At 35.3% G+C, this 23,658-nt stretch overlaps 1 long non-coding RNA gene across 1 annotated transcript in view; it reads right to left on the reverse strand.

Annotated features, from left to right (window-relative positions):
* Positions 1 to 15,245: 15,245 nt before the first annotated feature.
* Positions 15,246 to 23,658, reverse strand: part of LOC141489748 (uncharacterized) — a 164,545-nt gene continuing 156,132 nt past the window's right edge. The window contains exon 3 of the long non-coding RNA XR_012468977.1: positions 15,246 to 15,324. This is a non-coding gene — a long non-coding RNA (uncharacterized LOC141489748). The remainder of the gene's footprint in view (positions 15,325 to 23,658) is intronic.

Below are 23,658 nucleotides of genomic sequence, written 5' to 3' on the forward strand. Positions count from 1 at the left end.
AAAGAAAGAGGCCATGGGGCTCCAGAATGAATATAGAAGTAGTTTAATAATCAAAGTGGGATACTCACATCAGTATAGTCTAAGGAAATAGGAAAACAATAAATTGTATTTTTTTGTAAACATCTCCCAAAACTTCTATGGTAATCATAGAAATTAGACAAAGGAAGAAGTAATAGAGTATGTTAGTCCAGGTTGGTTGATATTTTTGTATTTCCCCAGCTCATTAGTGTCCTTGGGTCAAAAAAACCTGGATACCAAATCACAATTATTCTAAGTGGAGTCCCAGGCATGTGAAGTCTTATGCTAGTCACTGTGGTCATGCCCCAGTCAGTGTGCTTATTTTTGATTTAGATTAATTTTGGCTTAAATTATTTGTAGCTTCTATTGTTAGGAACTCTGTATTATTATTAGTAATATGGCTTTCAACAAAAGAAATTTTGATAGGAATCTCACATTATTCATTTACTGCTACAGACTTTTGCTAGGAAACCTACATCAAGGCTTTCACTGCTGAAAGGATCCACATTAATATAACTTTCAAAAATAGGGACCCCACAGTTCCACATAGGAATTCAGATGACCTGGATTTAGTTAAAACAGGACAAACAGCTTCATCTAAAAGGAAATTAAAATACATGGTCCTGACACAAGCATCAATTTAAGAAATTAAGTTGGGAGGGGCAGAGCCAAGATGGCAACAAGAAAGGATTGAGTCTTAGGTGCTCTCTAATAAAACTTCTAAACTAAGGACTCTAACTAAACTTTTGAGAGACAGAACCCACAAAGGGACTCAGAGAGGCAGTTCTCCTACTCAAGGTAATGTGGAAAAGAGCAGAAAGGCTCTGCTTGCTGGGGTGGGAGGGGCGGCCACCAGACGGGTGGCCCGCCAGAGCTAAAGAACTTCAGCCACCCAGACACAGCCCCAGAGCGCTGGGGAGCCCCAGCTCACAGCAGTGGGGGAGTCTCCTGAGCTACAACCTGGGAACACCAGGCAGAAAGTGGGGGAACAGTGGCGACCTCTGCCAGAGTAAGCATGTGGAGCCCAGCCCTCAGGGCACACAGTGAGCAGCATGGTCTTTCTGCAGCCCAGATCCAGGAACAGAAGCAGGCAAAGCCTGTAAGCAGGAGCCCCAGGGCATGAGCCCATTGAGCTGAGGGAGGGTAGTGAAGAGAGACTGCAGAGCTCTGTCCTCTGCCCCTGGAACAGGACTCTGGGGCGCTAAACACATTCAGATACTGAGCACAGTCTAGGCCCCCACACAGAACAGCATCGGCCCCCTCCATCTCAGGCAGGTGGCAGACTGAACGCATATGGTTATTCACAGACCAGGAGGGAGGACAGAGCCTCACACACTGAGGCCCTTGTGGGAGTGCCCCATAAGCTCAGGAAGCACCCCAAAAACAGGCTTGGTCTGGGAAAATGAGCAAGCAGAGAAAATAGAGGAGCATCATTGAGAAATACATTATCTATGATCCCAAGAAGGATGAATATACTCAGTCTAAAGATGAGGAAACACAAGCTCCTGCATCTAAAGACTCCCAGAAAAACAGAAACTGAGATCAGGCTATGACAGAGCTTACAAAAGACTTGGAAAATCAAATGAGGGAGTTACAAGAAAAACTGGGAAAAGAAATGAGAGAGATGCAGGAAAAATATGAAAATGAAGTCAGCTTCTTAGTCAAGGAAATCCAAGCAAAATTGGCCAGATGGAAAAAGAGATAAGAAAACTCTCTGAGGAGAACAAATCCTTCAGACAAAGAATAGAATTCAGGGATATTGATTAATTTATCAGAAATCAGGAATCAGTACTTCAAAACCAAAAAAATGAAAAATTAGAAGAATATGTGAAATATCTCATTGAAAAAACAACTGATATGGAAAACAGACTTAGGAAAGATGATTTAAAAATTATTGGAATACCTGAAAGTCATGATCAGGAAAAAATCCTTGACATCATTTTCAAAGAATTACTACAGGAAAATTGCCCTGATATTCTAGAAGCAGAGGGGAAAATAGAAATGGAGAGAATCCACCAATTCCTGCCCCCCCCAGAAAGAGATCCCAAAAAACCAACCCCAAGGAATATTATAGCCAAGTTCCAGAACTCCCAAGTCAAAGAGAAAATATTAGAAGCAGCCAGAAGGACACAGTTCAAATATCGTGGAGCTGCAGTCAGGATCACACAGGACTTAGCAGCAACTACATTGGAAGCTCTTAGGGCTTGGAATATAATATACCAGAAGGCAAAGAGCTTAGAATGCAGCCAAGAATCAACTACACAGCAAGGCTGAATGTCCTCTTCCAGGGAAAAAGATGGACTTTCAATGAACTAGAGGAATTGCAAATGTTCCTTTTGGAATGGCCAGAGCTGAACAGAAGGTTTGATCTTCAGATACAGGACTCAGGTGAAGCATAGAGATTGGAGGAGAGGGAGAAAATATGAGGGACTTAATGATGATGAACTGCATATATTCCTGCATAGAAAAATGACATTGATAATACTCATATGAACCTTCTCAGCTAATAGAGCAGGTAGAGGGAGGTATTATAGTTGAAGCACAGGAGAAAGCTGAATTCGAAGATAAAATGTGGTATAAAAACAGAGTCGATAGAAAAAAAGGGAAATGTAATGGGAGAAAGAAAAAGGAGAGGGGGAATAGGCCAATATATTTCATATAATAAGATTTTTCTTTATTACAATGAGCTATTGCAATGATATGGAAGGGGAGAGGCAAGGGGGAATGAGGGAGCCTTTGCTCTCATCGGGGTTGGCTAGGCGAGGAAACGGCATGTATACTCAATGGGGTATAGACATCTGGAGTAAGAAGGAGGGGGAAGCAGGGGGAAGGGGTGGAGATGCAAATAAAGGAGGAGAGGATAGACCATGGGTGGGGAGAGTGGTCAGATATAACACATTTTCTTTTTTACTTCTTGCAACAGGCTGGTATTGGAAGGCCTGTCCAGGACCATGGGGCCAGGTGAATTCTGGGCCTAAGGGGTGGTAAGGGGGCTCAGGGCCTCTTGGCCCCAGGACCAGGGATCTGTCTGCTGCACCACTCAGCTACCCTACAGCAGAGTCAGAGTGAAAGGAGAGAGAAAATATAGTACATGGTAGTGGAGAAATAAGAAAGGAGGGAGTTGCTATCACCAATGGCAACGTTGGAAAAATATGGAAGTAACCTTTGTGATGGACTTATCATAATGAATGTGATCCAACCATGACAGAGTTGTTGGTGTTGGAACAAAGACTGAAGCACATTTTGTGTTATTATTATTTGGGGGAGGGTGCAGGGCAAGTGGGGCTGGATGGCCTGTCTGGGGCCACATAGCAGGGTGATCTTTGGGTGTCTGAGGCCGGATTTGGACCCAGGGGCTCCTGGCTCAAAGGCCAATGCTCTATCAGCCACCCAGCCACCCCTACTATTATTACTATCTTATTTTATTTGGGGTCTTTTGTTTTCTTCTTTTTGGTTTTTACAGGGCAGTGGGGATCAGGTGGCTTGCATGTCACATGGCTGGGTGATTGTTAGGTCTACAGGGCTGGATGTGGACTCATGTGCTCGTGCCTCCAGGGCTGGTGTTTTGTCCATTGCGCCACCTGACCATACCTACAAGTATTACTATTTTTTTATTTTAATTTTTTCTCTCCCCTTTATTTTATCGCTCAAGGAATTCTATATTAATGGGGGGAGGGGGTATTTCATTTACTCTTAAACAAGAATATTTTATTAGTGTAAAAAACATTTGTACAAAATGAGAATAAAAAATAAAATTTGAAATATGATTAAAAAAAGAAATTAAGTTGGGGAGAACTGTTCTAAAGGTTTTATCAGGGAATACAAAAGGGAATGTGAAAGGAATGTACTCATGTTAAAACAAGGAAAAATAGAATGGAAGCAACTGCTTTACAGAAATGGGGTATGTAAGAAGCACATACAAACATGAATGGAGAAATTGCTACAAAATGTATCAAGTGAACTTCATTCATAACTGAATAAGAAATAGTATTAAATCTGCACAAAGAAATAGATAATGAAATATATTAAGTTCAATAGAGAAAAAGCAGAGATAAAAAAGAAGGGTATGACTCAGGATATTAACCAGGAATGAAAAAGTTCCCAGAAAAATAAATGTGCTGATCCTGAAATATACATTGAAATTGGGAGAGGAGGTAAGGAAGGGTAAAGAAAAGAAATGCAATCTAAGAAAATAATGAAGATTGCCTATTAAAAGACAGAAGAATGATTAAAGAACATAAATCATAAAATATGCAATGCAAAATTATTATACCATAATAAATGTGGAGGGGGTGGCAAAGATTTCTGTGAACCCTGGGTAGTATGAACTGATGAAACATGAAGTTCTTCAGTCAAGAACAAATTAAATAAAGAAAATAGCATAGTAACCAACTTTCAAAGGCTAAAATAAGCATTGATGTATATATTTTATATGTCATAATACTCCCAGGATCCTTCCTTGTTTATCTTCCAGAATATCATACCATATAATAAATAGTAATCTGGAGAGAGAGACACAGAGAGAGAGAGAGAGAATGTGATAGAAGAAGTAAGGTAGGGAAAATCAACGCAAATAAGCAACAAACTAAAAAACTGGAAAAGTTCAAAGTTCCATAAAATTTGAAGGGTTGGTGACATCCTCTCATATTTCTTCATTTAAATCATGTCATGCTTGAAGTACTTCCCCCAAAACCATTGAAACATTATAGTTGAAAGAATAAGTTATGACTATCACATAATGTTGAGCATCTTAATAATATTACTTCATGGGGGAGAGGACAGCAAGAGAAACAGAAGAAAAAGTGGGAGGAAGGATAGTTGAAAAAAGAAAGGGGAGAAATTACAGGACAGAAAAAGAAAGAGAAAAACAGAGGCAGAGAGAGTAGAAGACAGACAGGAAGCGAAAGAAAATGAAGGAAGGAAGAAAAAAGAAGAAAGAAAGGGAGGAACATCACCATGATCTAGGCAGCAAGAAACCGAAGTATATTTATGCTTTGATTCTTTCATTTGTCTTAGTATTGCTGTTGCTAACATATTCAGGACTATAACAATTAATAGTGGAGAGAGAGTCAATATCTTTGCTAGTGTCTCCCCACTCCTAAACAAAATTTATTATTATTTTATTAAATATAATATTGATTTATTCAGTGGAGTTATATTGTTAATAGTCAAGGTGTTTATTATCTTCTTGGTCCTAATTCACTCTGAATCAGATCATGTATCTCTTTCCATGCTTCCTTGTAATTATCACTTTCATCATTGCTTTTAAAATACTAATAATCAAATAGATTCAAGTAACACAATTTATTTATTCTTCACTCAATGGGCCTTTACTTTAATTCCAATTTTCTGTTCCCACAAAAATGTTGCTATAAATATTTTGGAGTTTATAGGACTTCATTTTTTTATCAATTGCTTCATCAGGCTATAACCTCAATAATGGAATCTCTAGATCAAAAGATATGGAGATTTTGTTAATATTTTTGGCATAATTGCAAACTGCAAAAAGTAGATGCCTATTTAAGAATTCACTTAAAGTTATTCTGCTAAGATCTTTGTGTACAAAGAGATGTTTAGAATCACCTAAAAATGGATCTCTTCGGAGAAGAATTTAAGATAGAATTATTTATGTTAGATTTAACTGTGAATATATATATACATATATACATATATATATATTTATATTCATTTATATTATGTAACTTTATATTACCTAACTGCATATGACTATATGATGACTACTATGTAATTTAGAAATGCAATCTTACTTTTTAAAAATTTAATGTAATTTTTCCAATTATACTCCTGTAATTTGAAATTAATTTTTGATTATACTTCACAGTACAAAAATAAAGTGAATAGTATAGAGGATACAAGTCAAATCAAAGATTCACACAGTGACCCTCTCAACAAAGAGCAATGTCCTACATATGTGTGAAATAATGAACAATTTTGCTTCTACATATCCTTAATTAGGGAAAGAGACCCTTCAGAAATTTCTTTCAATGTCATACATGAGTATATGACAATATATAGTAATAATGACTAACATTTATGTAGCACTTGCTATGGACTAAACACTCTGCTAAGGACTTTAAAAATATTATCCCATTTGATGCTCACAACAATGCAGGGAATTAGGGGCTATTATCATACCTTTTAGATGAATAAAGTGAGGTGACAAGAGACAAGGCCACATTGGTAGTAGGAATCTGAAGTTGAATTTTAATTCAGGTCTTTCTGATTCCAGAGTTAGCACTCTATCCATTGCACCATTCACCTGGCTGGAGATGAATGTTTTTATAGTCAGGTAAGATTAATCAGAATGCTGAAGGTAGTCATTTTCTACTCTGTCTTCTTCATAGAAAGTTGGTAGAATAGACCCATAATAAACAGTGGTGGTTTGGGAGTTAGTTTTCTTGTTGACAATAAATTTGTATTTCAAAATGTCTGTCCTGAATTACTTGTGGCATAGTCTTTGACTAGGAAACAGTAGGAAATTAAATTATCCAGGTCAGTGTCCAATGCATGAAAATGTGTTTTTTGCATGACAGTTCTACTCTCCTGAGCTAAAGAGGCTGTCACTATGATACTGTCTTTGTTGGGTTACTTAACAATGGCAGTGCACATAATTAAAATTATTTTTTTAATTTTATATTTCTATCACTCTGAAAGAATAAGAAGAAAGTCATTTGCTTATGAAGAAATATTTCATGTATTGCTAAGAATAGGAACCTGTAATAGCTATCAAATAAGACTTGGATTTAGGAGTTCAAGGTAGCATCCAGGTTCTGACATCGTTTGTATGACTATTAAATAGTTACCTATCTCCTCTGCATGTTAGTAATATGTGCATATGGTAATAATGATTCTTGAAAAATCTATCTCGGGGTAGTCAGGCAGCCCATTGGATAGAGTACCAGGCATGGAGTCAGGAGGACCTGAGTTCAAATCTAATCTCGGATCTACTTAGCTGTGTGAACTTGGTCAAGTCACTTAATTCCATTGCCTTGAAAAAAATCCCCCTCCGAAAAAAATCACATCTTGTGATAAAATATCACTCAAATTCTAAAACTGGGTTCCTGTGATAAAAGACTTCATAACTCTTAAAATCATGCAATTTAGAGGGCTTCTAGATGGCACAGTGGATAGAGCACCAGTCCTGGAATTAAGAAGAGCAGAGTTTAAATCCAACATCAGACACTTATCAGTTGCATGACCTTGAACAAGTCTTTAACCCCCATTTACCTACCCAAAAATAAGAAAGAAAATTTTTAAATCTCATAATTTAGATTCCAATTACTATCACTAACATATTTTTCAAACTTAGGATACTGTTCATATGCACACAGATCCTTTAAAATATAAAGAATCCTTATAAATCTCCAAGTTCAAGAAATCTGTCTTCTGTCTTGGATTATTTTATTGAAGCCTATAGAGCCTTCCTCAGAATAAAATCTATACTTGCCTAACATGAAATACATAGATTTAAACAGAAACCTGTGAGGAAAGAGTTATAAAAATCATTTTTGAAACAAAGATGCCCATCAGTTGGGAAATGACTGAACAAATTGTGTTATGTGATTATGAGAGAAAACTATTCTGTTTTAAAAAACAATAATAACCAAAATTCTCTCAGAAAAGATTTAATGGAAAGATTGAAATGAACTAATGCAAAGTGAAATGGAGTGAATACAAAATAACAATGTGAATAACTTACCTTTTCTCAATCAAACAATGACCCAAGAGAGAACTGGTGGTGCTTGAGTAGATTGAAACATATTTTCTTTATTTATTTTCGTAAAGGCTTTTTTGTCTGTATTTCCCTTCAAAACATGAATATTATGGAAATGTTTTATATGACTATACATGCTTAGTATATACCCATTTGTTTGTCTTCTCAATGAGTAGGTACAGAGAACAAGTAAGTGAGAGAATTTGAAATTAACGTTTTTAAAATGAATGCTAAAAATTTATTTTTACAGGAAAGTGAGGGAAAATGAAATACCAAGTAACCTTTGAAAAAAAGAATTGGGAAAGAAACTAAATCTTATAATGTAATACTGCAAATCACTTTCAGACAATATGAATATATAAAGACATACATTCCAATGCACAAAATTTTTTGACATGTCCCCAAATATAATTCTAGAAACTCCGAGTAAAATTATTTGACCCTCCCTTCATACCTGAGAAGTCTGTTATTTTTCTTTTATGGCATGATTATAGTACATTATTGTAATATTTGGGCTGTCTTGATTCATAAATTCTATGTAGTCTGCTATCCTTCCAGTGTCATCTGTCGCTTCTGCAAGTCTCCTAAAAATTTCACATTTAATTACTTATGCTAATCCACAATATACCAAAATCATGATTGGGAATATTAAGAAGAAGAAGGGATAACTATATAATATACAGAGTCAACACACACACACACACACACACACACACACACACACACACACACACACACAAACTCACATACTGCATCTTCACTTGGAGGGTGTTCTTTCTTTTCTCTGCAGCTAAGTTTCTACCTCCAAAAATAAAGCATTCAACCAGATAATCTTGGAGCACACTCCAGTTTGGGTTTTGCTCCTAAGATCTCAACAGAACACAGTCTAAGACCTCTCTACTTGTCTCGTTGCTTGAGGTGGGGACAGCGCAGTTTTGTATCTACCAGTGACTATAATGGCATGTATTGATGCAAGGATAACTGAAAGCAATTGTTCCTATTCTTTGTGCATAAAAGGCATTTTTTTCCTTTAGATGAGAGGTTCTTAATCTTAAGTTAAAATTTATTAAAAACATTTACTTTGATGGGAGCATTTCTGTTAAAAAATTTTTCTAATTTTATGACTTTTTATTTTATATATTTATAAAAACATTATTCTGAGTACAGAGCTATAGCCTTCAGACTGACAATGTGGCCCATGATATATAGGCACAAAAAAAGGTTAAAAACCACTTAATACTGTTTCCTTCTCTCTCTAAATTTTAGCACCATAATTTTTCTGTCTACTAACTCTTCTGTGTTCCTCAACATGCTTGTTCTTCTCATTCAGCAATATCCTTCCAAGAATGTCCCCCATTCCATCATGGATTTTTAAGTCTTTTGAGAAGTCTCCATTCTAGGGACAGGCTTAGGTTGGCCATATTTCATTCCCTTCACAGCTGAGCATCTGACTTTCTCCAGACTTTGCTATTATGAGGCAGATGTCCTCTCAACTGCAGCAGTGAATGTTTCCATTTTGCTTTTATTTGTGTTTCAGCACAGAGAGACTGACACGTAGCAAACATTTAGTCAATGATTCATGCTTGCTTGTCTCTCCTGAACTAAAGTTTTTAAGATAATAGGACAGAAATCTGAATAAATCCTCCAAACTACATAAGAAGATCATGCTAGGTGGAAAAAAATTGAGAGGAATAATGTGTTATACTCCAAAGCTTTTTGATGCAGATTACTGACACAGGTAATGTACGTTTACCCAGGAAACAACAGTAAGAAGAAAATTGTGAAGTTACCAGGAATCAACATGAAATTTGGGGAACACATTTTATTAGTTAGAGGAAAATTTTACTTAACATTCAGAATGTATAGTGTAGGGGCAGCTAGGTGGCACAGTGGATAGAACACTGGCCCTAGAGTCAGGAGTTCCTGAGTTCAAATCCAGTCTCAGACACTTAATAATTACATAGCTGTGTGGCCTTGGGCAAGCCACTTAACCCCATTGCCTTTCAAGAAAAAAAATGTGCAGCGTATATAGCCTTGGCTGAGAATTAAAGGAAAATAGGAGGTTCACTAAGTGGATCATCTAAAATTATCTCTTCAAGTTGTGACTCACATGGACTGAAAAGTTTGGCAATGTAAAAGGGAAAGAGTGCTATCAAATGGAAACTGAATTGCAGTGATGACTGGATTGAAAAATACCTGTAGTGACAAGAGACACAAATAGAGAGTTGCTAGAGTAGAGGGTCCACAACACTTCAGATCACCAGATGAACAATGAAATGGATTATCAATATGGAAGAACAACACCTAACAAAGACCAGCTAGAATCCAATCCTAGGAAGTATACTCAGTGACTGAATCTATACAGACCAAAGAAAAGTGATATTCATTTTTATTACCATTAATTTCTTTGGACTTTGATAATACTCCCATATTTTTCCTAACCTATAGATAAACCAGGTTACTCATGTTTCCAACCTTGAGAACCTCTTTGCTTACATATTAAAATGGTTTTTGGAAATAGATATTAAATTTCCATGATTATTTGATGAGGCAGTAGGGATGAGACAGTGAGTCAGGAAAGTGACATCCCCTGATTCTTTGTGTCAGGAGAAAGCTTCTGATTGATACCATGGCTAATATGTACTGATTTGTTTCTACAATGAAACCACAAGACTATCACAAATAAAAGCTTGGTATTCTTTCCCATGCCTAATAACCACAGACTCCTACATCCTTCTCTATAATAAATCATAGTGTCATCTGCATTCCTTTGATCAAAACTAAGTATGAGAGACAACACTTTAGTTTAGGAGGTATACGTCTATTTCCAGTCTGTGTGTGTGTGTGTGTGTGTGTGTGTGTGTGTGTGTTTGTGTGTGTGTGTGTATAAATTAACAATTATAGATGCATAAAGTAGATGTATTTCTCTTTCTTTTGCAAACTAAGATAGTAGAGGAAAGGAGCAGATACCTATTGAAATCTCACCCAGACTTTTCTAAAATCATACAATCAACAAATTCTCTTTCATCCCATTCTCTGTCATCAACACATCTGTGAATATCTGGTTTTTCTTTTTTTTAACTCCCGATGAATACTTTGTATAATAGAACAGACAACTGAGAATAATTGGGGAGGGAGGAGCAAACTGGCAGTCAATTTCTTAGTATACAGTAAGAGTAAGAAGCAAGAATCTGGGTTGATTTGTGCTTTCCATTGAAAAAATCCTGATGCAATCGAGAACAATGCCATCATCTTACAGATAAGATGATATATAAAATATCACATATCTAACCTATGTAACAAAAGCGCTTGAGAGGCAGATTTTCTGGATAATAATCAATTTATTAATTAAGTTAACTAACATTAAATAAATTGATGGTCACTGGTTTCAGTCAGCTTTGATATACATATGGAAATGTGTTTCCCAAAAAGTAAAAATCAACCCTCATTGAGTTTAGAAACCTAGAATTCTTCAGCTTCTCCTGTTGTTAACATGGCTGTGCTCAGACTACTGTGATTGATTTTTTCATTTATGATTCTCATTCATATACCACTCAAATGGAGGACTGCAAGTACATTGGCTTATTCCCTCAGAGCAAAAATTCAACTAGATTAAATACTTTATACTCCTCAGTCAGAAGTTGTGTGGGGTTCTGTCCAAAATGAAAGAACATGAACTCCACTCATTAGGGAAAAATCCCCTATCAGCCATGTCTTTCAGGGACTGGCTGACTGAAGTACAGAGGATTGGTCTCTGAATAAGGAAATAAAAAGGCTGGATCCTTATTTATCATAGATTAGTAATATAATAGAAAATAATAATTTCTCTCATATGGAAGCAGCTTAGAATCCTGTTCACTTTAGAGTAGTTTCTATTGGAGGGGACTTTGTTTTTCAAAAGAAAGTGAATTTCAAATCAGCCTACTACAAAATCAGGAAATGGTCATTTGTCAATCAGAAGAGAATGTATGTCATAATATATTAGAAAACATTCAAAATAACCTCTATAAATATAATTTAACTTAAACAATAAATTCTGCCATGTTGTTGCTATCAACTCTACTGTAAAGCATATCAACTGAATGCTTGATGAAACAACTCCAATACCTAGGACTACTCCAAGAAAAACTATTTCTCTTATTCACTATAAGTACTATAACATAATGATAAGGAAGAAAGGTGTAATCTACCTCTATTTGAATTTTTTTTTAAACAGAGAATCTATCATTTTTTGCATTTAAATTCTCAGCATTCAGGAGAGTGACTGTTCAATACCACAAAAAAAAGACTTGATAACTGTTTTTTGTCCTATTGTTTCATTCATTTATGTTACTTCTAATAGTCTTAGATTAGATAGATTTCTATCATTCAGAACCGAAACCATCTGAGCATCTCTAGATAAAACTGAAAGAAAAACTAATCTAAAACAGATAATGAAAGGAAATAATTTTATATGAATATTCAGTGAGCTAGCTGTTATAAAGTTTAACTAAAATGACTGAAGAAGTCAGTAGTTGAGGTCGATAGAAGGTCACAATATAAGGTTCAAGAATTAAAAAAAGAAAGAAAAGAAATTCATGGGCAAAAAAATTGATATACAAATGCTCCAATGTTAGGCAAAGAATGAGAAGTCTTTAATTCAAAGTAGAAAATTTGTCTTCACATAAATATAAATTATTGATATATGTGTATACATATATCAATATTTAATTGACATTTTTAAGGTGCAAATCCAAATGCCAGAATATTGACAGAAAATAACTACAGTATTCAAAGAATAAAAAAAGAAAGCAGAAGGCTAAAAGAGATGCACTTGGAGAAGTATCTATATTGATTTAAGAAAATTAAGAACCCAAAAGAAAGGAGAGTTTGGAGCATCCCCATATACCTTACAGCTTTGCCTATAAAGTAATATTAGGATCTTAAAATATATCAAAAGAAGCAATATTCTCTTCATAAGGTAACTGACCATTGATTTTATTTCAACATTTAAAACAGAATCAGAAATCCACAGACACTTGGAGATAACAGTGACCTTTTAATCCAGGCTCTATCTGAACCAGATTTCTGTCTCAAACATCAACAATAAGTAATGTGTGTACACAAACACACACACACACACACACACACACACACACACACACACACCAAAAGAGATGAATTTTTACTTATGTTTCTGGTGATGGATACTACTTGATGAGACATGAATGTTCCTGAGATGATCCAATAAATCTTGATTGATTAGCTTATCCTTAAATGTCAAGGAAGCTGAGTTCAACATAATTAGATGCAAAATCAAGAGGAGCTACCCTCTCTGTGATTATTAAGGGCAGTGAACACAGGAAAAGAGGACAACTTCCCCTACAGACTCTTCTCTTTTGGAACAGTTTTATAGATTTTAATTTCTCCTGAACTCCCTGAAAAGTTGAGGGAATTTATTAAGATATCATTCTTCTTCCCACATCATGCCAAGAAGAAAGCTGATGGGACTTGTGTTCTTTAATGGAAGAATAATAGGAAAACATTGTGCTTGCATAGGAAAATAAGTCACTACCAGATTTCTTCTGGTGTAAACGACTAATTAACATCCTAAGCAATGGATGAATTTTTGTCTAGGATATAATTTTAAATAACAACCAACTAGAGAGAGCTCTTCTGAGATGGCCAATTGGTTCTTAACTCAAGAAAGCCTAAACCATCCATGACTAGTCTAAGGATGTTGACCTCCAGAGTTGGTCATATCCAAGGCAAACATGAAATATTCATTCAAGAATCACACAAAGTGCCTTTTTCATTTGGGAGAAGAGTATAATGAGTGCTCTACTCTAAGTTTTTAAAGATCACTCAGAATCTCATTGAAAGAAGGAAATATGCCAAATAACTAATTAACCTTTCTTTAATAGCCTACTCAAAGAGATGCTCTATAGAACATCCCCCATGAGAGGCAAGTTGCTTAACTACTCAATTTATGCATTTGTATAATAGAAATAATATTAATAATTGTGTTATTATGAGTATCAAACAAAATAATGTACCTAAAACATTTTGCAAATCATTAAGAACTACATAAATACAATTAGTTTTTTTACATTAATTTAGATTTATTCTCTTTGTTATTGTTTACAACCAAATTTTTTTTTGTGAGGACTCCTCTTCAAGACTATTGACTCAAAATAATTATTAATATTTAGAAAGACTTCCTTGAGGCCATGCACAGAGCCAAGCTTCCTTTTCAATCAGCCTAAGATCCAAGACCTGGGATATAGAGGCAAAGGAAAACATTTTGGCTTCTGATCAATGAAAAGAGCAGGAAGGAATACAGAGAAAGAGAATGCATTTGAGAGGGTAATAAAAATCAACAAAAATTAACTAAAAATAAACTATTACCACTCAAAAAAAAAGGATGCTCAATGAAGATATGTGGACAATTGTCATCAGACGCTTCAGAACCAGATGAGAACAATTGATAGTTCCACTGTTAATCCTCCCTTATTCATTCAAGAATGTATCAAGAGAGCAATATTTTCTTCTTCAAAAATCTCAGATAGTACACCTCATTTCAAGGGCAGAAAGTTTGCAAAAGATTTTCTGATTGGGGAATTACTAAAGTGATTTTCCTAAAGCAAATATTCTCTATTCAGTGATTTATGGTTCCCTATAGATTCCAATATCAAATACAAATGCTCTATTAGTATTCACAGTTCTTTATAATCCAACTGCACCTACCTTTCCAGGTATTACACATTACTTCCTGGCTAGTTCTCTTTGTTCCACTGACTCTGGCCTCCTGGATCTTCTATAGAGCATGTGGCTTCAGAAACAGTCAAAGAACAGTTGATATGGTGTTTGCTGCCTAGCAACTCCAGGAAAAATGCCAGAAACAGAACAGAGATCTGTATACAATGTTTGTAGATCTGACCAAGACCTTTGATACTGTCAATTACAAGGGTTTATTGAAAATTATGTCAAAATTTAGCTTCCCAGAGAAGTTCATAAGTATTGTATTTTAATTTCATGACAGCATGCATGTCTGGGTTCTGGATAGTAGACAGTGTTCTAGAGATTTCCCAGGCACCAATGGAGTTAAACAAGCATGTATCCTTGCTCCCATAATTTTTAGCATGATGTTTTTAGTCACATTATCAAATGCCTTTACTGAGGATGTGCATGATGTCAAGGTCAGGTATCACACTGATGGCAAATTCAACTTGAAAAGACTAAAAGCCAAGATCAAAGTGGAGGGAGTGTTGGTGCATGATCCTCTATTTGCAGATGATTGTACCTTCAATGAAGTCTGTAAAGCTAAGATGCAACAAATTATGGATCAATTCTCTGTTGCTAGCCCTAATTTTGGTCTAACAATTAACATCAAGAAAACACAGGTGCTCCATTAGCCAGCACTATACCATCTATATATGGAACTATCAATAACAGCAAATGGAGAAGTACTAAGTACTGTGGACAAGTTTACTTACCTTGTCAGTGTCCTTTCTAAGGAGTTACACATTGACAATGAGATTGACACTTGCACTGCCAGAGCTAGGTCAGTATCTGGGAGGCTCTGAAAGAAACTGTGGGAGAAAAGAGGTATCAGACTGAGTACCAAATGGAAGGTCTTCAGAGTCATTGTGCTGACCTCATTGCTATATGCCTGTGAAAACTTAACAGTCTACCAACAACATAAGGAAACTGAGTCATTTTAATTTATATTGTCTTGGAAAGATTCTGAAGATCACCTGGCAGGAGACGATACCAGACACTGAGGTCTTTTCTCAGCATTACTATATAGAGTACAACTACCATGGACTGGACACATTGTTAGAATGCAGGCAAACATTTACCAGAAAAAAAAATAACAACTATATTTTGCAGAACTTGCACAGGGCAAGCACTCACAAGAGGATAAGAAGAAGCAATACCAAGACATCCTGACAGTATCATTGAAGGTTGGTAAGTTGGTTGGTGGGTTGGTTAGTTCTTGTCCTTCATTATTGAAGAAGACCAAAATGACATCAGTATGTTTGAGACAAATTGCATTATGTCTTACTGAGGCTGATCAGTGCAATATAAGCTCTGAGTGCTCTACCACAAGTTGGACACAAATAGTCCAAGTGAAAACCTGGGATGGGTACTCTAAATTTTTTGAATGTCAGGTTTCCTTTGAGCGGCTTCAGTTTTGTCATCCTCATAGATTATAGCACCCTCACTGATGAGGGCAGGCCATGCTGGGTGTTCCAGTGCCAGTATCTCCCAAGCTGTAACATGTAACACCAATTCTAAGGTTTAGACACCATCAGGGTGTCTCGTTATCACTTCTTCTGAACCCCTTGTGAGTGCTTGCCCTGTATGAGTTCTCCATAAAATGTTTTGTTTTGTTTTCTTTCTGACAAGAGTATGCCTGACATTCTAACAACGTGTCCAGCCCATCATAATTGCACTCTCTGTAGTAATGTTGGAATGCCAGGAAGTTTAATTTGACAAAAGACTTCAGTGTCTGGTATTTTCTCTTGACAGGTTATCTTCAGAATCTTCCTAAGAAAACTTAATGGAAGTGATTCCGTTTCCAGGTTTCACAAACAATGAGGTCAACACAATGGCTCTTTATCTTCAGTTTGGTAGTCAGTCTAATACCTCTTCTCTTCCATACTTTCTTTCAGAGCCTTCCAAAAACTGAGCTAGATCTGGCAATGTGAGTGCAACCTTATTATAAATGTGTACCTCCTTGGAAAAGATACTGCCAAAGTAAGTGAACTTGTACACGATACTCAAAACTTCTCCATTTGCTGTAATTGGTGGTTCCATATTTTGATGGTGTGGTGCTGGCTGATGCAGCACCTATTTTTTCTTGGTGTTAATTGTTAGACCAAAATTAGCACAAGTAGCAGAGGATTAATCCACACTTTGTTGCATCTCAGGTTCAGAGGCTGCACTGAGTGCAAAAAAGAAGATCATGTACCAATATTCCCTCCGTTTTAGTCTTGGCTTGTAGCCTTTTCAAGTTGAAGAATTTTTCCATTACTGCAGTAGTTGAACTTGAGGTCATGTTCATCCTCATTAAAGGCATTTGATAACATGACTGAAAACATACTGCTAGAAAGTATGGGAACAAATACACATCTTTGTTTTCCTCCATTGGTGACTAGGAAATCTTGAGAGTATCTCATTGAAGAACTTTACAATTGATTGAACAGAAAGGGAGACATTAGCATAGGACCACCAAGCATGGCATGTCCTCATCAGTACTGCACTCAATGAGGAAGGGAGAATTGAAACAGCTCAAAGAAAACCTGACATGCAAAAAATTTGGAGTACCCACCCCAGGCATTCACATGGAAAATTTGTGCCCAACTTCTGGAGCATTCTGAGCTTGTATTGGTCTGATCAGCCACAGTAAGACACAATGCAATTTGTCTCAGACATAGTGATGTCACTTTGGTATTCTTCAGTGACAAAGGATAACAACCAACTATGAAACAATATATTCCAGCTTTTGTCTTTGGAAATTTTCTCTAACTCTCCCCCTTGCCTGGAATGCTCTTGCTTTTCCATTCTGCCTACTTACCTTCCTGGTTTTTCTTAAGTCCTAAATAAAATCCCATCTTGCATTGCAAGTTTTCCCGAACCCCTCTTTTTTTTTAGGTTTTTGCAAGGCAAATGGGGTTAAGTGGCTTGCCCAAGGCCACACAGCTAGGTAATTATTAAGTGTCTGAGACCGGATTTGAACCCAGGTACTCGACTCCAAGGCCACTGCCTTATCCACTATGCCACCTAGCTGCCCCCAAACCCCTCTTGATTCCACTACCTTCATTCTGTCAATTATTTCCTATTTATCTTCTAAGTAGCTTGCTTTATTTATTTTTGTTCACATGTTGCCTCTCCCATTAAATTGTAAGCCCCTTGAGGGAAGGAACTTTCTTTTGTCTATTTTTATAAGTCCAGTACTTAGTAATGTAGCTGGATCTTAATAGAATATTTTTGAACATGGTGGTGGGGGTTAAGTTAATAGAATCTTAATAAAAATCTGATTGATTGACTGGGGAATTAGAATGTTGACTGGAAGTTGATTAACTGAATAAGGGTGGAGTTTGTAAAGAAATTAGGAAAAGGAGAAATATTTTCCTTCATTCTTGCCTCAAGAAATCACTAGTGTTATTTCAGATTTTCATCACAGGCAAATAGAGGAAAATGGCAGTCATGAAGAAGAAAGGTACAACAGATCACATATTTTCACTTTGTTTCATTACAGATATTAAAACATTTCCATTCATGTAATCAAAGTCTTCCTTGTCTCCACTGAGCTGAGATACTTCACCCCTATCTATACTGTATATTTTCTGACACATTTTGATCAGTAGAGTTTCTTAAATTTCTATTTGTTGTTTGAATAATTGAACTAACTCATTGTTCACAGTTTTGTGATCTATATAATTAGCTTTGGTGGGAAAGATTAAGGTCTGGTGATACATACTTGTATTTGGCCTTTCCCTTTAAGTTATACTGACAACAAAAACAGTTTGAATATAAAGAATTATTCCATTCGACCAGTATCTTGGGATGGGTAAAGAAGAAAAGTAGATAAAAGTCTAGTTCAGTACCCTTCTCTCTCAGAGAAAAAAGGGATGGTAAAACCCTTGCCTTTATTACTCCCCAGTTGATAAGTGGTCAAAGGATAGAAAGAGGCTGCTTTCAAAAGAAGAAATTAAAGCTATCTATAGTCATATAAAAATCCTCTGCTTAATTATTGCTTAGAGAAATGAAAATTAAAAAAACTCTAAAGCATCGCTTCACACCCATCATAATGGATAATATGACAGAATAGGGAAATGATCAGTGCTGGAGAGATTGCAGAGACCTGGTACATAAATGTACTGTTAGTGAAGTTGTGAACTAATCCAAGCATTTTATAATCTAAAACTATGTATGTATACCCTTTGATCCAACAATGCCACATCTGGGTCTTTATCTGAAAGAGTTAAAAAAGAGGAAAGGACCCACATAAACAAAAAATTTTGTAATGGCAGAGAATTGGAAATATTATTCTGTTACAATTCATAAGCAGTTAGACTTCATAAAAATCTGGAAAGACTTTGTACACAATTACCGTAATATGGTGTGATGATCATCTATGAAAAATTTAATTCCTATCAGCAGTTCAATGGTAAAAGATAGTTCTAAAAGATGTATTGGAAAATGACATCCACAAAGAGAGAAAGAAGAAAATATGGTCTCTGAATGTGGACCACAACAAAATATTTCCAAATGATAAAACTTATTTAATTCTTTTCTTTCTCATTTTTCCCTTTAGATATATTTGATTTTTTTAAAAAAACATGATTAATATAGAAATGTGTTAAACATGATGGTATATATGACACCAATATCAGATTATTCACTGTAATATGTAGGGGAAAGGGAAGGGAAGGATTTAAAATAATATAGAACTCAAAGTATTACAAAAAGATGAATGTGGAAAAATATCTTTGTACATAATAGAAAAAATAAAATAGCATTTAAAAAAAGTAAATATCTCTCAAACAAATGTAAAGATTTTAAAATTCCTATAGGTTGGTAAAATAGAAAATCTCTCTTCCTGACCATTTATACTTCTCTTTATTTCCTAGGATTATACAAGGAATATCTCCTTCACTATTTTAACATTTCTGTTGGAAGAAATCCAATACACAGTTTAAAACTGCTATAACTGCATAAAATAATATATATAAATAATATATATATATATACATATATATATAGGTATGTAGAAATATGTGCATATGTACAAAGTTCAATACAGTATGATAGACTGATCTTGACTCTCAGAAGTAAACTCTCACTCTGATGTTCCCCTGAACTTATTAAGCTCTAATGAATTTATTTCATTCCAATTTGCATTGTGATTCTCCTGGCCCTGAAAAACTAGAAGTACCCTAATGCTAGGACTGATTATTATGGTTCATCTTTATACTATGCAGGTCTAGAAACAAGGTTTTTACAAATAAAATGATTGCTAAAACTTTTTTTTAAATATTATTGAAACACATTTATCAGTTATTCCTTTTGTTTGGGTAACAAAAGAAGCTTATTTTTGCATATCCTTTGTGAGGGTATTAAAGCCAGGAAGGAAGAAAAGAAGGGAAGAAGGATGGATGGAAGGAAGGAAGGAAGGAAGGAAGGAAGGAAGGAAGGAAGGAAGGAAGGAGGGAAGGAGGGAAGAAGGGAAGGAAGAAGGGAAGAAGGAAGAAAGGGGACATTTGGGAAGGGAGGAAGGAAGGAAGTAGGACAGATGGGAAAAAATGAAAGAGGGAAGAAAGGAAGCAAGGAAATAAGGGAGGAAGAAAAAAAGAAGGGGAGAAGGAGAAGGAAGATGAGTGGTTCCTGTTTTATGATTATTGATTTCAAGTCTTTCCTTCTGTGTCTATGGCAAGGTCATTAATTACAAAATATCTCTTAGATATTCTAAAGAGCATTAACAAAATATTTTCAAAGCATATACATTCACATACTTAATTGCAATTTTACTTAAATATTACACTCATATAGGCATTAGACTCATGTAGTCCTAAAAGGATTCTCATAACTAAAAAACTTATACTATTCATAAGAAATGCTATTCTACTATTAAAGAAACTGTATCTCCCAGAAATCAACTCAAGCCCAAACATAGAAGGGCCTTCATCTCAAATACATATTTTGTATTTCAAAGTCAAAAATTTTCCCCAGTAAACCATACCATGAAGATGTGTTAAATAAAAAGTTCTGGATGGGTCATTGTTCCTTTGGAACAGATTAGAGGAAACTCTCAATGAAGAATGCATTAGTGTAGTCTTAGAAAATTAGATTTGGGAGGTATAAATTTAAGCAGTATGCTTAGGGTCATACAATAAGTGTCATTAAAAAGCAGACTTGAAGGACTTGAACCAATGTTTTCCTGATGATAAGAGCAACACAGCTTGGCCTCAGAAGCCAACTTAATTTGAAAATCTTCAAAGAAATGATTTTAGGAGAAGCAATAGTCTTTTTGTAACACAACTGACAACTAACTGTCCTTCAATATTTAAAACAAAATCAGAAAACCACAATCATTTAGTGATATCAGACACCTTTTAATTCAGTCTTTACTTGTACCAGAATTCTATCTCAAACATCCACAAATAGTGTACATTCACATATACACATAAATATAGACATACACATATTTTACTCATAGTTCTGAATAATGTGAGCTATTTGCTGAGGCTTGAATTTTCCTGAGATGACACAACAGATACTGATTGACCAATTTGTCCTTATGACCAAGAAATTTTGTTAAAAATGATTGGATACAAAAATAGGAGTAGCTAATATCTCTGAAGTTTTAAGAGCAGTGAGCAAAACACACACACACACACTCACACACACACACACACACACACACACATATACACACACTTCATTGATGTAATCTGTTTTAGAACAATTTGACAGATTTTAGTTTTCCTTAAACTTCCTGCAAAATTGAGGGATCTTTTTCCTCCCATCCCAAGCCAAGAAAAAAGCTAGTGGGGAACTTATATTTGTTTATGCATATAAATAAAAACATGTTTTTGCATACGAAAGAGTCCCTGTCAGCTTTACTGTCTTGATGGTTTTTTTTGAGGCACACAATTTACTAATTAGCAATCCGAATAGAAGAGAACTGTTCAGAGTAGATGATCAATTAGATCTTTCTTAACACTGGAAAGTCTAAGTCATACCTTGATTTACCTTATTATACTGATTTAAAAGTTGCCCACAATCCAAGGTAAACAGGAAATATCAGTTCAACAATTACACAAAGGGCCTTTTCCTTTGGGAGAAGAGTATGATGAGAGCAATTTATTTGAGATGTTTGTGGAAGAGTTCTATTTTCTAGAAGCACATTTGAACTTTTTCTGGCTTAAGTATTTTCTGTGATTGAAAAAATAAATTAGCAAACCATAACTCAAATCTAAGTCTTTTCTATATGGGATCCTGTTAGTCAAATCTTAGATGTTCTCTCTAAATTTTTCATGAGATGTTCCTTTAGAACTTTACTATGAAGTGAGGGTTAAGCAAAGGAATAGAAAACTGATCCAGTGTGCCAGATTCATGGGACCCATGTGCCTGGTCCCAGTGAGTCAAGAATTAGAAAAGTATCTACCACCACTGAGAATTATACTATGACTCTTATCATGAGATTATTTTGACAAAAGTTTTTTCAGCACCTATTGAAACAATCTTATGATTTCTGTTAGTTTTGTTACTGAAATTGTCAATTATGCTGATAATTTTCCTATTATTGAACCAACTCTTCATTTTTGGTTTAAATCCTATCTTATCAAACTACATTATCCTAGTGATAAATTGTTATAATTTATTTAATAATATTGTATTTAAAATTTTTCCATCAAAATTCATTAGGAAAATTTTCATTCTCTGTTTTGATTCTTCCTGGTTTAGATACCAGCAACATGTTGGTGACATAGAAGAAATCTGGCAGAACTTCTTCAATTATGTTTTCAAAGAGTTTATATAGAATTGGAATTAATTGTTCCCTAAATGCATGGAAGAATTCACTTGTGGATCCATCTGGGCCTGGACATTTTTCTAAGGGAGTTTGCTGATGACTTGTTCAATTTCTTTTTTCTGAAATATCATTATTTAAGCATTTTATTTCCTTTTCTGTTAATCTGGGTAATTTATATTTTGTAAATATTCATCCTTTTCCCTTATATTGTCAAATGTATTTATTATATCATTACTTATTATATCTCCAATCTATTACTTTAATTTCCTTCTCATTATTGGTGAATTCATCTTTTCCTATTTTTAATTCACCTAATTTGTCTTTTTTCTTTTTTTAGTCAAAATATTCAAAGATTTATCTATTTTGTTAATGTTTTTTCATAAACCAACATAGCTTTATTTATTACTTCAATAGTTTTGCTTGGTTTTACTTTTATTAATTTCTCCTTTGCTTTTCAGAATTTGTAGTTGGTTGGCTCATGTCCCTCATATCAAAGAAGATCAGAATTTCATCACTATGTTTGAAACAAACTGTGGCTCAAGAGCCTAATATGAACTCAGAATGCTCTATCACAGGTCGGGCACAAATAGTCCATATGGACCCCTGGAGTGGGTATTCTAAACTTACATATGTCATGTTTCCTTTGAGTAACTTCAGTTCTGCCCTTCTCATGGAGCACAGTATCCTAATTGATTAGGGAATGCCATGCTGGATGGTCCTGCGCAAGTGTTGTCCATGCTGTACAATCAATTCCAAAGTTCTTGAGCAACCTTCAGGATGTCCAGGTATCACTTCTTCTGACTCTCTTGTGAGCACTTGCCCTGTTTAAGTTCTCCATAGAATGGACATTTTGTCAGGCATACTTCTGGCATTCTAACATCATAGCCAGCCCATCATAGTTATACTCTCTAAAGTAATGTTGGAATACTATTTTTAAGAATCAAAGACCTATGGTGCTAATGGATCCACAATGATTAACAATAGGGACATGATCCTAGGGAGATAGACAAAAAACTGCTCCCTATCAGAAAGACATTCTAATCTCTTTTTATTAATTCTTCCAATAGTCATTTTGATTTAGAACTGCTGCTTTGGTTGAATGTGAATATTTGTCTTACAGAGGTTGAGTTTGTGGTCAGGCCATCACTGCACCACATGTTGCCTTTATCACTCTCACATCCTCGCTATCTCTTCTCCATATATATATATATATATGTAGTCCATTAGAAGTCAATGTTTGTTATTTATGATGGTATATCCAGTACGTTTTATTGCATTTAGATAAAAAGAAGATAGTATTTGTGATGAGAATGTCACCAGATGCACAAATCATAGTAGGTGACCATTGCTGCTGTTGTTTCTAACTCCATTCCTCTCAAAG

This window comes from Macrotis lagotis, chromosome 5 (genome assembly GCF_037893015.1).
Source record: "Macrotis lagotis isolate mMagLag1 chromosome 5, bilby.v1.9.chrom.fasta, whole genome shotgun sequence".
In the NCBI taxonomy this organism is placed as follows: domain Eukaryota; kingdom Metazoa; phylum Chordata; class Mammalia; order Peramelemorphia; family Peramelidae; genus Macrotis; species Macrotis lagotis.